Consider the following 14,881-nt stretch of genomic DNA (forward strand, 5'->3'; position numbering starts at 1 on the left):
ATAGAGCGAGACTCTGTCTCAACAAAAAAAAAAAAAAAAAAGAAACAGATTTTTTTCTCTTACCTAATACATTGAAGAGAGATTGTTGGGTTTTATGACATGTGCTTGTTTAAATTCATAAAACTGCTATTATGTTTTCCAGGGTAATGTAGCACACTGCATTCTCTTGAGAAATATGTGAGATTTTCAGTTGCTTCACATGGTCATCAGAAATTGGCTTTCCAAGTTTTTCATACTTGTCATACTCTGAACAAGCTTGAAATAAGATCTGAAATGCTCATATTTAGATTTTTCTTTTCTTTTTAAAAAAATGCCATCTCAGTAAGCGTGGAGTGGTATGTCATTATAGTTTTAATTTTTGTTTCTCTAGTAAGAAGTGATTTTCAACATCTTTTCATGTTTTTATTAGTATACTGTTTTAATGAAATACATGTTCAAATTACCAACTTTTATCATAAGAAGGAGGTGTATTATTGTTTAATTATCAGATTTTTATAATATTCTTTATCAAATACATAGCTTGCAAATTTTTCTTTCAAACTGTGCCTTGTCTTTCTTTTTTCATTTTTTATTTTATTTTATTTTCCAACTTATTTTAGTTTCTAAGGGGACATGTGCAGTGTCTTTTTAATACTATATTACATTTAGATCTAAGTTTCCTTCTATGGCTTATTTGTTCATCATTATTCCAATGACTGAATGTAGAATCTTGTCAAATGCTTTGCCTGAATTTCAGATAATCACATGGTTTTCTTTGTAGTCTGTTAATGTGATGAAATCAATTGATTTTTGAAATTGAAACAATCTTATATTTTGGGATAAACCATACTTGAACAGGATGTAATAAACTTTATATATTAATTGGTTAGATTTGAAAATATTTTCAAGGATTTTTGCATTTATGTTCAATAGAGTTATTGTATTCATTTTCCTTTCTTATAACATACTTGCTTTGGAACCAGGGCAATGCTGTGATTGCCCTGGAGTCAGGAAACATTCTCTCCTCTTTAACTTTCAGAAAGAGCTTGAGTAGAATAGGTTTATTTTCATATTTAAGTATGTATTATAATTTTACAGTGAAGTCCATAATTTCAATTCTTTTGAGTCCATTCAGCCTGTTTAAGATACATATTTTTTTAAATGAGTTTTGGTAGCTTGTGTGTTTTAAGATATTTAAGCATTTTATCTAAAATGTCATATTTATTGGGATCAATTTCCCCCAAATTTTCTTATATCATTTTTACATTTGAAGGATCTGCAATATTTCTGGCTTTCACCACCATATATATAGATATTCTAAATATTCTTTTTGTTCTGATTTCCTGATTAGTTTGATTAGAGATTTATCCAGTTTATGCATTATTTTAAAATGACGTATTTTATTTTTATTTGTTTTGTATATTGATTTTCTGTTTTCCTTTGCTTTGGTTTATAGCTTCATTTTTTTATATATTTAATTTGGGTTTAATTTTCTCTATTTAGCTGTGTGTTCAAATTTGGGATTCAAATATTTTTTATTTACTTATGTATACATTAATGATATAAATTTCATCTTAGCATGGATTTATCTGTATATTACAGTTTGCATATGTCTTGGTTTCATCTTTATTCAGTTCAAAGTATTTTCATATCTCTTAAAAATTCATCTTCTGATCCATGAGTTATTTAGATGTATGCTTTTCTATTTCTAAATATTATCAGATTCTCCAGATATATTTCTGTTATTTATTTCTAATTTCGTTGTAGTCAGAGAATATACTTTGATCCTGTTAAAGGTATTGTGATTTGTTTTATTTCTAGAAAATGATTTGTATCTGCGAGTGCTCTATGTCCACTTAAAGCAAATATTTATGCATCTGTTGTTGATAAGAACTTTTTAAACTTACCAATTAAGTTAAGTTGGTTCACAGTATTCTCAAGTATATTAGCTAGTTTTTTGTTTGCTTGTTTTGTCAATTACTATGAGATAAATGTAGATTTGTATTTCCCTTTTTAGTTCTAACAATTTGTCGTTCTGTAAGCAGAATTTCTGCTGTTAGATCCATATGTATTAGGCTTCTTATGTCCTTGTGATTTGCTAACTCTTCACAATTTGGTGATATCTGCCTTTATCATTGATATTTTTCTGAAGTCTCTGACTGACGTTCATATTATTCCCTCATGTTTCTTTTAGTTACAAACTGCATATATTTTTATTTTTAATTCTTTAAGCCATCCATCAGTAGACATTTTTTCAGACAGATTTTTTAAACCTGTTTGACCTTCTAAGCTTTTTAATTGATATGTTTAGGCTGTTCATAGTAAATATAATTGTATTATGATTGGGTTTCATATCTATTGTTTTGTATTAATATGCTACTAATGCCCTCCTTTTATCTTATTTCCTTTTTCTGCCTTTTTTATTAATGGAGCTTCTAGTTTTTTTATTATCATAATAAATATATATTTGTTTAATTGATTTATTATTTAATATCGTAATATATATTTGTCTTATAGATTATTTTAGATATTATTTCCCTTACATTTGTCTTATAGATTATTTAAGTATTATTTCCCTTACATCTGCCTTACATGTGTAATATTTTTATGGTTATACACAATTATATGCCTTATTTGTTGTCTATACCCCTATGAATTTTAAAATCATTTTCCCTATAATTTATGATATAATACTCAATCATCAAATAATAATACATTTTCCATGTCTAATACAAGGTTTAACAGCATATTTTCATTTCAAGCCTTCTATATTTTGTGCTTTTTAAAAATATGCTATAAGGCCGGGCGCGGTGGCTCAAGCCTGTAATCCCAGCACTTTGGGAGGCCGAGACGGGCGGATCACGAGGTCAGGAGATCGAGACCATCCTGGCGAACACAGTGAAACCCCGTCTCTACTAAAAAATACAAAAAACTAGCCGGGCGAGGTGGCGGGCGCTTGTAGTCCCAGCTACTCGGGAGGCTGAGGCAGGAGAATGGTGTAAACCCGGGAGGCGGAGCTTGCAGTGAGCTGAGATCCGGCCACTGCACTCCAGCCTGGGTGACAGAGCGAGACTCCGTCTCAACAAAAAAAAAAAAAAAAAAAGCTATAAATCCCTCTATGTGTTATTACTATGTTTGCTTTAAATAGTAAATTATCTGTTATGAAATTTAAGACATGGGGAAAAAGTGTTTTATATTCATCTATATATGCCACTTGCATCAACTTCTGTTTTCTTTGTGTACATTCAAATTTTAATCTGGTATCATTCCTTTTCTGCCTAAAATGACTCCTTGAGTATTTTTTTGTTGTGCAGGTCTGTTAACAATGAGTTTTCTGAGCATTTGTTCATCTAGAAGTGTCTTTATTTTGTCCTCAATTTTGAAAGATATTTTGCTGAGACTAGAATTTGTTGGTTCATAATTAGTTTCAGTTGGTCAAGTATATTGGAATGCTTAACAGTTTTTTTCTGGGCAATGAATACACTTTGTAAATGCATTTATACACTGCATCTTTCGTATGGAAAATTTATATTACTATATTCAGAATCACTTCTGCAGTGTTTATTTTGCTACTAGTGGTATATTATGCATTTTAAATTTTATATTTATTCTTTAACATAAAAAGCTTCATTCAGCCTTTACAGTATCTTACATTTCTTTTCTTATCATGCTTATCATGCCCTGTATCTTTTTGAACTTATGGAACATATTTATAATTGATACTACTATGGTCTTTGCTCTGTGTCTTACCATCAATGTCACATTTTGATTTGCTCCTATTGATTATTTTGCTTCTGGTTTAGGGTCATATATTCCTATTTTTTTTGTATGCCTGACAATTCCAATTACCACTGAAATCTGAAAGTGGTGAATTTTATACCTCAGCTGCTGGATTTTTGTATTTCTTTAAACAGTGTTGTACATTTTTTCTTTCACATTTAATTTTCTTGGGATCCATTGGATATTTTGAAGAATTAAGTTAATTTTTTTCTAAATATTTCTCATACAGCTTTTACTTTAATGATATTATTCCTTCTCCATCCCTAAAATTATCTTTCAGAGGATAATATCTAAATGCCTCAAAATATGAAGTGTTTTCCTTCTGTCTTGTGGAAATCTGAACTATTCCCAGTCCTGTGTTGTCCTGGATACTTTTCAGCTTAGTCATTGCCAATAATTCTTTTCTGTGCTTTGAGTAGTGTCCTCGCATTCCTGTGAAGATCAGCTCTGAGTCAGCAAGCTGAGTGGCCGTTTTGAATATTTATCTATCCGGTTCCCTCCTCTCCAATATTTGCTTAAAAATTCTCATTTTCTTGGCTTCATTGAACTCCAATCTCTGTCTTGTGTCTGCATTGAGAAATCTGGGATCTATGTGAGTTCCTTGTCTCTGCACCATAGTCTGGAAATTTCCTGTAGGCGGCTTATACTGTATTGTACTCATGTTGTTTATTCACCTACAATTAGGAACCACAGCCCTGTACCAACTGTTGACTAAAAGCTAAAAACCATTGTTTGATATGTTTTGCCCGGTTTTCTTGTTGGTAATTGTTGTATGGTAAATCCGGTGTCTGTTCTTCCACATGTCCATAAGCACAATTTTGAGGAGGATTTTTTTTCAGTGTGCGCTAGTCAGAATAATGGTCCCACAAATTTACCCATGCCATAATCTCTAAAACCTGTGAATATGTTATTTATAAGAAAAATGGAATTTTGCAGATGTGATTAAGGGCATGGATCTAAAGATGGGAAAATTATCCTGGACACTTTGAGTAGGCTCAATGTAATCATATGAATTCTAAGAAGCAGACAACCTTTCCCAGTGAGTTCAAAGAGACTTGGGCTGAGAAGTACTCCACGTGCTGCTGCTAGCTTTGAAGATGGAAGAAGGGGACTATGAGTGATAGCTGTCTCTTGAGGTTTGAAAAGACTTGCACACAGCCAGAAAATGGGGACTTTTGTCTTATATAATAATTGCAAGAAACTGAAATCTGCCAACAACAAAAATGATAAGAAAGATCCATTTTTCTCTAGAGCCTTTTCTATTCAAGAAATAGTTGTTGAGTAGTAGGCTTTCACTGTAGAAGTATTCCAGCTAATAAATGAATACAAATAATAGAATTACAATATTTTTATTTTTCAATCTTAAGCGAATTAATAGACACTATGTGTCAGTTGATAGTTGATGCTAAAATCACAGAGAGAGATTATGTGTCTGCTAATTAAAGAATCTTACACTGCTGATACAGTTGTTTTGCAAAAATCAAATATAATAATTACGGCAAAAATCACAATGACTTTAATAATAAATCCACATATGATTAATCATAATGAATGTAACACTTTTGAAGACATAAAAAGGAAGAGGATTTTTTTTTTTTTTTTGGTGAAGTCTTGCTCTGTCACCAGGCTGGAGTGCAGTGGCACAATCTTGGCTCACTGTAACTTCCACCCCCTAGATTCAAGCAATTCTCCTGCCTCAGCCTCCCGAGTAGCTGAAACTACAGGCATGCACCACCATACCCAGCTGAATTTTGTATTTTTAGTAGAGATAGGGTTTCACCATGTTGGCCAGGATGGTATCTATCGGAAGAGGGATATTTTTAAATGTTACCATGGGATGCAGTCACTAAGATCCAGAATATATAAAATTCTACTGGACAAATAAAGAGTTTACTCATAAAAAAATTGCAAGGAAAATCAAGAGAGATGGAGGGAACAAACATATATTGAAACAAATGTTAAATGCAGCTAACCAATAGCAATGTATTTGCATTCTGAGTCAAACTATTGGTCAAAAAGGTATTTCTGACATTTATGAAGCAATTAGATGAACAATGGGTAGACATTTGATGAAATTAAGTTGTTATTGTTAAATATCAAATAGGTGTGGTGATGGATTTGTGGTTATAATAAAAATACTCAATAACTTTTCAAAATTAAGGAGAAGACTCATGAAAAACAACAGTTAAATATAAGAAAGGATTTTACTTTGTTTTCTCCTAAAAGAAGACAAATGATCAAAAGGAAGAAACATATAATACAATGCAATAAAAAATGAAGACAAATGAAAAAATAAATTTTAGGTAAATATAAATGAACACTGACCACCTAAAACATAAATAATAATGTTTTGTGGAATTCAGCTATACAGCTGACCCTCCCTATCCATGGGTTCTGCATCTGATGATTCAACCAACCATGAAATGAAAACTTTAAAAAACAAACAAACTAAAAAATAAAAAAAAAATTACTGCAATAAAATATAACACAGATTAAAAATATGCAGTACCGTATAATAACTATTTACAAAGCTTTTACCTCATGTGTTAGGTATTAAAGGTAATTTAAAGTAAACCATAGGATATGTGTAGGTTATATGCAAATATTATGCCATTTTATATAAGAGGCTTTAGCATCCACAGATTTTGATACCAATGGGAGTGGGTTCTAGAACTAATCTCATCGGGACACTGAGGTACAATTATATATGGACTTTAAAATGCATGGTAACAATTGCAGAAAATGCAGGAGGAGGTATGTGGATCTTAGGTGTTTCTAATGTCTTTTTACAAGTCTGGGAAGTGTTAAAAGTGTTAAAATTAATATTTTATAAGCCAAAGATGCATGTTGCAATTTTCAGTGTTATCATTAAAAGTGCATCAACATATTTTAACTAAAAGGGCATAAGATTAAAATGAAATAATAAAAATATAATTTTAATTAAAAAGAAGACAACAGGGCAGGCATGGTGACTTACGTCTGTAATCCCAGCACTTCGGGAGGCCGAGGTGGATGGATCACGAGATCAGGAGTTCAAAACCAGCCTGACCAATATGGTGAAACCTCATCTTTACTAAAAATACAAAAAAAAAAAAAAATAGCCGGGTATGGTGGTGCACCTGTAGTACCAGCTACTCAGAAGGGTGACGCAGAAGAATCGCTTGAACCTGGGAGGTGGAGGTTGCAGTGAGCCAAGTTAGCACCACTGCACTCCAGTATGGATAACACAGTGAGATTCTGTCTCAAAAATAAATAAATAAATAAATAAATAAATAAATAAATAAATAAGACAAGAATAGAAAGAAAATGAAATCTAAAACAGAACAAAGAGAAAACAGTGAATTTGTATATTTAAATCAAATGTATCATCCCTGTATTTTAATTACTTTCAAACTTTTTGAGTAATTATCATTAAAGTTTGTAAAATATAGTTTATAATTAAAAGTAAAATTTCTTTAGACATTATTCCACTTTAATTGGATTATTTCTTAAGGGCTAAATCAATTTAATGAATGTATTTATTATTTCACATGCTTATATTTTTGTGGTGAGAACACTTAAAATCTAATCTTTTAGTAATTTTCAAATATAAAATAAATATGCCACAAAAAATCTTTGTCCTTGGAAAAATGAGCCAAAGGAATAAACTTCTGATTAGCTGAGAAGAGAAAGAGAAAGGAAATTAGTAGTAGTGGAAGTTAAAAGGGGAATACTACTGAAAATTTTACTGACATTTAAAAAGAATGAGATAATATAACCAAGAATGTCATGCTTGTACATTTGAAAATTTAAGTAAACTAAACAAATTTCTGGAAAAATTCAAACTGTTAAAATAACAATAAATAGAAAATCTGAATATTCCTAAATCTATTAAAAAAAAATTTTCTGTAATTTACTCTCTACCACAAAATAAATCTCCAGGCCCAGACAACTACATCAGTAAGTTACTTCAAATATATAACGTGGAAATAAGAGCAATATTATGCAAATTTCTTTGGTAAATAGATGAACATAAAACATTTGTAAAATATTTCTAAATATTGACCTCTGAAAAGTTTTGAGCCCAATTTAAATTATGCATATAAATGCAGGAGTGCTAAATAAAATGTTATCAAGCCAATACAGTTTTTATTTTATTTTATTTTACTTTATTTTATTTTATTTTATTTTGAGGCGGAGTCTCGCTCTGTCACCCAGGCTGTAGGGCGGTGGTGCAATCTCGGCTCACTGCCAGCTTCACCTCCCGGGTTCTCGCCATTCTCCTGACGCAGCCTCCCGATACAGGCCACGCCTGGCTAATTTTTTTGTATTTTTAATAGAGACGGGATTTCACCGTGTTAGCCAGGATGGTCTCGATCTCCTGACCTCGTAATCCGCCAGCCTCATCCTCCCAAACTGCTGGGATTACAGGTGTGAGACACTGAGCCTGGCCAAGCCAATACAGTTTTAGATTAAAAAAATAATAATATGCCATGATGGGTTAATTCCATTATTGCGAGTTTGAGGTAGTTTTCAAAACTCAATACATACATTATGTCACAATATAAGGATTCATGTGATCTCCATTTTATACAACTATCGGATAAAATTCAAGCTCATAGTAATAGCAAATTCACAGAAACTGTCATTTCTAGAAAGTAAGTTATTTAATTAATTGAACGTTATGCACAAGAAAAAGCTTATGGAAAACATCAAACATAATACTTAAAAATCAAAATCAATTTCCCTGCATTAGGAAATCTCACAATATGGTGTCACTATTTTTATCCAGTACTGCATATAATTTATGTTATTCAAAACTTCATGTAACATATATGTTGGAAGAAATCTAACAAGACCTCACCCTAAAAAACTACAAGACATTATTGAGAAAAAATTTGAAGAATATCTGAATACTCAGTTATGAGAAATTGATATATCATGTTTTAGAACACCGGTGTTGTGAAGATGTGAACTATTGTCACAATAGTCCATAAAGTACTTAGATTTATTAGTATGAATTATTAGTATGATTTTTTATACTCTGTGTAACTTCTAAAAAGTGAAATGTGGTGCTATAAATACTTACACCGGGACAATTGAGTAAATTTTGAATGTTCCAAGAAAGCCTGGTTATATGGCCACCCCCTAACTAGAGTCAGTCAATTTTCATTCAAAAACACAGCATGATGTTTCATGGAAATCGATGTGACAATCCTAAAATTTCTACAGAAATCTAACAGCCAAAATTGACCAAGGTATTTTTTAAGAAAAATAAGATTAGAAAACTTGCTCTACCTCTATAACTGATGATCTTCCCAAATATGTCTTATTCTGTACACCAAATGAAGGTTATCCTATCAGGATATGCTCCAGTAAGAGGCTAGATTGTTTTATAACTACTGTAGAATAAAAGTGGTAAATACATTAAAAGGTATCCTTTGTATCTCTATAAAATATTTTTCATTCTCCTAGGCATTATTGGCAAGTGGAATGAGAACAGGAAGAGGTGAAGTGATACTAGTTTTGTGTGATTATATGAGGAACTATTTGCTCCTTGCTCTTTCTGTCTTGTGCGTTCCATAGATCATCTTCCATATTAGAGATTAGAAAATGGGCTTTCTCTTTTTGTTTTCTGATTTTTTAATTATTTTCTGTTTTTATTGATGCTATGATTGTTTCATCCTTTTCTTTCCCTTCATGAATGTGTTATTTGTTATTATTCGTTTTTTAAGATTTTAATTTTATCACTGTATTATAGAATATTATGTTTTATATGTAAATGTTCATAATTTTCCATCATTAATTGGGAATAGTATTAATATTCCACATTTTAAATATTTTTATACTACTGAGTCTAAATGTAGATCATAAATCAATAGTCAGGTCACACATAATTCATTAAATGACTGGGTTATTATGTTGCATTCTAAAGATGTATCTTTATACTTCTGAAAATCACCCCACTTGAAATAATTATAATTGTGCCTTTGATTTTTGAAACTTCAGATACTTACTCTGCTACTGATTTGCATTAAGTGCCAAAAGACTTCCTGACTTAAAACAGTCCAAGAATACGTTAAATAAAAAAAGAGTTGCCATAGTGATTTCTCTTTCTACTCACTCTGAGGTGTCATCTTCTACCTTTCTTTAATCTCTCTTTGTCTCCTGAAGTGCTGAGAGCTTGCTTCTACTTCAAAAGGAACTTAGTAAAATATATTTCTGCAAGGAGTAGTTACAGAACCCCTAAGGAGACTGCAGGCTAACCTGACACAGGTCGTTTTCAATTCTTTCCTTTCCTTCTCCCACCTGATTCCCTTACATTATCTAGATCACAACTGACGAAAGAATTGCATTTGAAGCAAGATCTATCTTTGTGCAATGGACAGTTTTTATGCTCATTTGGTACTACCATTAAATAAACAAATTTTCCCATCAGAAAATTCCCCTCACTTTTTTATGGCTTTATATAAGTTTTGATGCATTCATGTTTAAAAATTCACTTGAAATGTATCATACCATGGGAAAATATATTCTATAGTTAACACTTATTTTGTCAATGGTAACTGAAGTGAAGTTTGGGGCCAATATAATAAAATAATAGACAAACAGTCATCTGATACTAGGATATATTTATTATAACTGAGTACTCCTGATGGATTATAAAGCAGTAGATTAGAATTGAAATGCTGTGATCCCATAACTATAGATCTTCTATTAAACTAGAAATTTGAAGACTACATCAAATTCGTTTTTTTAACTTTGTAATTCTTTCTGTTGAGAGAAAAAAAGGAAACACATTCTGGAAAAACCAAGAATGAGCTTGTCAGCTCTAAGATCATACATAAAAAATGAATTCTGTATTTTCAACTAGTTCGACAACTCAGTTGGTACAGATAACAGGAAGCCATCAAAACTATTCATCATTTCGTCTTACAGTGAATGGATTTGCCATGATCCAGACTTGCCTTTTGCACAGCCACTTGCGAGGATACTAAATAGTTTTGTTTATTCATAGATGTTTTCATGAGAACAGATTCTGACAACTGACTGCAGAAGCTGAATAAAAATAATAATATAAATTGTAAATTGTATTCAATTAAATGTGATGAAATTGCTTCATGAAAACATGTAGATGTTTCTATCTGGCCAAATACTGATTAAAAGCTCAAGAGTTGAGTCCTTAATTTATATTATTTCAAAACAGTGCTTGAAGACAGTTCTACATGAGTCTATCATGTTTTGTTTTGGGTTGTTGTTTTTTGTTTTTATTTTTTGCCTGGTAGGTCTTGTGAAGAAGACATGTGCTTGCTTTTGTCCTAGACTATCTCTTCAAGGATATTTTTGTAGTGAACAAACTTGAGTTACAGACGTAATGTTTATATAGTGACTTCTAAAAATAAACAAGTTTTCCTGCAGTCTTAGAGGAATTACACTCTCCCTCCAATACAAAGGCAAAGGCTACTATCAAGAATCTTAGAGGTAATGCATTCCTTGGAGGCAAATAAATGTTTAATGTCTATCGTAAAAGATATGAGTTCTCCAAGATCAGTGTTCTTTCCCTGTAAAGCAACTCGCTGTGTGTGCAGGTCACTCTGCAATCACTGGGATTCAAGAAACCAGAAAAAGAATCCTGATCCTCTGACTACTGCTTTTGCTCTGAGCAATAAGCTGTCCATCTCTGACTTAAGAGTCTCATGTCTTCTACCAGCATTCATTAGCATTTTGGTTGATTCTGGCTACACCATCGTAGCCCTTAAAACTAATCTTTGTCATGTCTTTCATTCACAGACTATTTGTAAACTGACACTGTATTGCGAAAAAAAAAAACGCAAGAAAAACCACCATAATGGGCTTATAGGCAAATTGTCCATGTCCCCTACCTTCCACAGTCATCCAGTCTTTTGGAGTATTGAAATGGCTTCCTCGGTAATTGATTCAAAAACAGTTCTGCTTTACCTTCATCATTTCCTTCTGGTTCTCTACTTTGGTAAGGCAAGTTGGTCACTGAATGTGGATGTCCTCAGAAAGAGAACACATTATATTGGCTGGTTTCTGAATAATATTCAGAACAAAAGTGATAGGAGTTCATACAAAACCTATTTTACGAATTTGAGATTCTGCTCAGACAATTTTGGGGCATCATGTATCTTTCTTACCTACTGACAGTCCCTGGTTGGACTTGTTCAAATACCATCTGGGTAGTAGCATACCCAGAGGGGAGCCTAGAGAATTATAACTTAATTCTGGTTTACCACCTGGATTTCCTATTGAATTATCATGGCCCTAGATCATAAGGATAATAATTTTATGTTTGAGTACACTGTGCTGTACACCATGCCTCTCTACATATGCTTACATGGGTATTTATAAATTTTGTAAAAATTATCTTGTCTCCCCTTCATCTGACATAGGATAAAATGTCTGAGTGTATATAGGGTCGATTGCAAACAATATGTAAATTTTTTGCTACTAGAAAGGCACGCACTATTTTTTTTTTTTACAGTAGAAGAACAATAATCTTAGAACTTAACATCTCAGATACCAAAAGTTCTCAAGGAGAGAAAGGTATTAATGACATTTATCACCCAGAATTGTTAACTGCCTTAGAACATTCTTCATTAAGGAAAATGACCTGGCATAGCTCTCCTAAATGGTCTCAATTGCTTTAAATTTAATTGACTTATCTAGATCAGCCATCACTTGTCAAATGACTGATAATGATTTGATTGATAGTTATGTTAACTTTTGTCATAAGTCTATCAAAGTAAGCAAGGATGGCTCTAAAATCTAAACTTGCCATGTAAACATGTCACAGTGTCTGCAGCTTTCTTTCCCAGTGCCATTGCTATTCCTCATCTTTCAGTGGTGTAGACAAATGCTACACTGGAAGATATAGATAATTCTCCCCGAGAAGTGAAGGACATGCCTGATTACCTCTTTGGAAGATATAGATAGTGTCTCCTTCCTGGGAAAAAGCCAGTGTGGCAGGCCAAATTCTAAGAAGTTTTCTGATGACACATCTCTCTCTACAAACTCCTCCCCTTTGAGTGTGTGAAGAGCCTGTGTAAATAGTGAGATATCACTCCTGCAATCATGTTACATCATGAGGCAAAAGGGACTTTATCCTGGACAAGCATGACCTCATCAGGTAAACCTTTTAAATGCAGATATTACAAAAAAAAAAAATCAGAGAAACTCATAGTGGGTAACTTGAAGGAAACCAAACATCCATTTTTTGAACTGCGTCTGTGGACCACACTGTGAGAAACTGTGGGCAGCTTTAGGAACTGAGAAGTATCCCTACCAATCACTAACAGGAAAATGGGAACCTCAGTCCTATAACTGGAAGAAAACACATTGTTTCAATAGCCAGAAGCTTGGAACAGACCTCTGAACCCCAAATAATAACTACAGCCCAAGTGACACCTTAATTTCAACCTAATAAGACCCAGAATAAAGAACCCATCCATTCTATGCCATGACATCTGACCTATAAAACTTGTGAAATTATAAGTTGTGTTGTTTTAAAATTCTCAATTTGTAGTCATTTGCTAGTATTACAGAAAACTATACAGGCAGGCAAGTTACTCCCCTTTATGAAAGATTTGGGCTCCCTAAGCTCAAGGAACACACAATCCACTGCAATGTAGATACAATTTCACCCTCCTCACATTGTCTATGAGGATTTGGGACTCAGAAAGCTGGCTCAGAAATGCTGGTACACAAGCTACTCTTTCTGTTAGCAAGTCTTGTGTCAAAAAGTTGTGCTGTCTTCCAGCATTTGTGAAACTAGCATCTATGAAACCATGGCGGGCTAAATTGTTAGGTTGTAAGTAGGATGAAATCTCAGACTCTTCACATTTGTTCTAATATAACTTTCCAAATTTCAAAATACACAACGTTTTTATTTATTTATTTATTTATTTATTTATTTTGAGATGGAGTCTCGCTCTGTCTGCCCGGCTGGAGTGCAGTGGCGCGATCTCGGCTTCCTGCAAATTCTGCCTCCTGGGTTCATGCCCTTGTCCTGCCTCAACCTCCTGAGTAGCTGGAACTACAGGCACATGCCACCACGCTGGGTTAATTTTTTGTATTTTTATTAGAGAAGGGGTTTCACCAAAAATACACAAGTTTTTAAACCTCTGCCTTTATGTGGAAAAAGACTTAACACTATAAGTTATGGATAATTATTAACTCCTACTTGACCTCCTGTAATTATATATCTTCACTTATTTAATTATGATTGATACAAATTATACTAATTTTATAGTCCTTCAGGATAAATGCCACTATGTGCTGCTTATGTTATTTTTATAAACAGAAAAGTCAAGGTGGCAGAAAATAAGTTTGAAGATATCTTTTGACATATTTTTCTCTGTTCTCTTTTTATTCCCTATATATATACACACACACACACACGCAATTCTCACCTTGAAATAGGTTCTCAGGGATGTCAGTGAAAATGTAGGGTGAATAGTAAACATTGAAATGACTCAAACAGGACAGTAGGAGTTAACTCATTGTTGAAAAGATTGTCAATATTGCATTTAGTTTCATAATCAATTAACCAAGTTAGCTGAGGACAATGAGCCCTAAGAATCACGAATGACACATGTAGTTTATAAAACTTGGGAAATTTTTTCACTTTTAACTTTAGTTAAATGTCAGATTTTTTCAATTTAAGGATTAATTTTACTTTCAGTTCTTTGAAGAGGCTTTGACATTATCTGAAGTTTTCTATGAGGTGAACTTTGAATAGTAGATTATTGTTCCAGAATCTATTCTTTTTTTGTTTTCCCCCTTTGGTAGTGGTCCCCTGGGATATCTACTTACTCATGAAATGACTGAAAACTAAAAGTTCCTAGTTGATATGAAGGACTAAATATAAATTATTTACCATATGTGTTTGTCAGGGCGATATGTTAACGTATTGGCTGAGATGAAAGGATACGGAAGTTTTACCCAGAGAAGTAAGAATGTTAATCCAGACGTAAAAAATAACTTCAATTAAATAAGTGCAGCATTGCAGATTAAAAATGTATACACCAAAAAGAAAGCTTTGCAAACAATTAATTACTTTACTAATGTATAACAAGATAACAAGATATAAAGAGATTTCTAATGAAGTACAAGACAAATT

Source organism: Colobus angolensis, unplaced genomic scaffold (genome assembly GCF_000951035.1).
Source record: "Colobus angolensis palliatus isolate OR3802 unplaced genomic scaffold, Cang.pa_1.0 Scaffold16, whole genome shotgun sequence".
In the NCBI taxonomy this organism is placed as follows: domain Eukaryota; kingdom Metazoa; phylum Chordata; class Mammalia; order Primates; family Cercopithecidae; genus Colobus; species Colobus angolensis.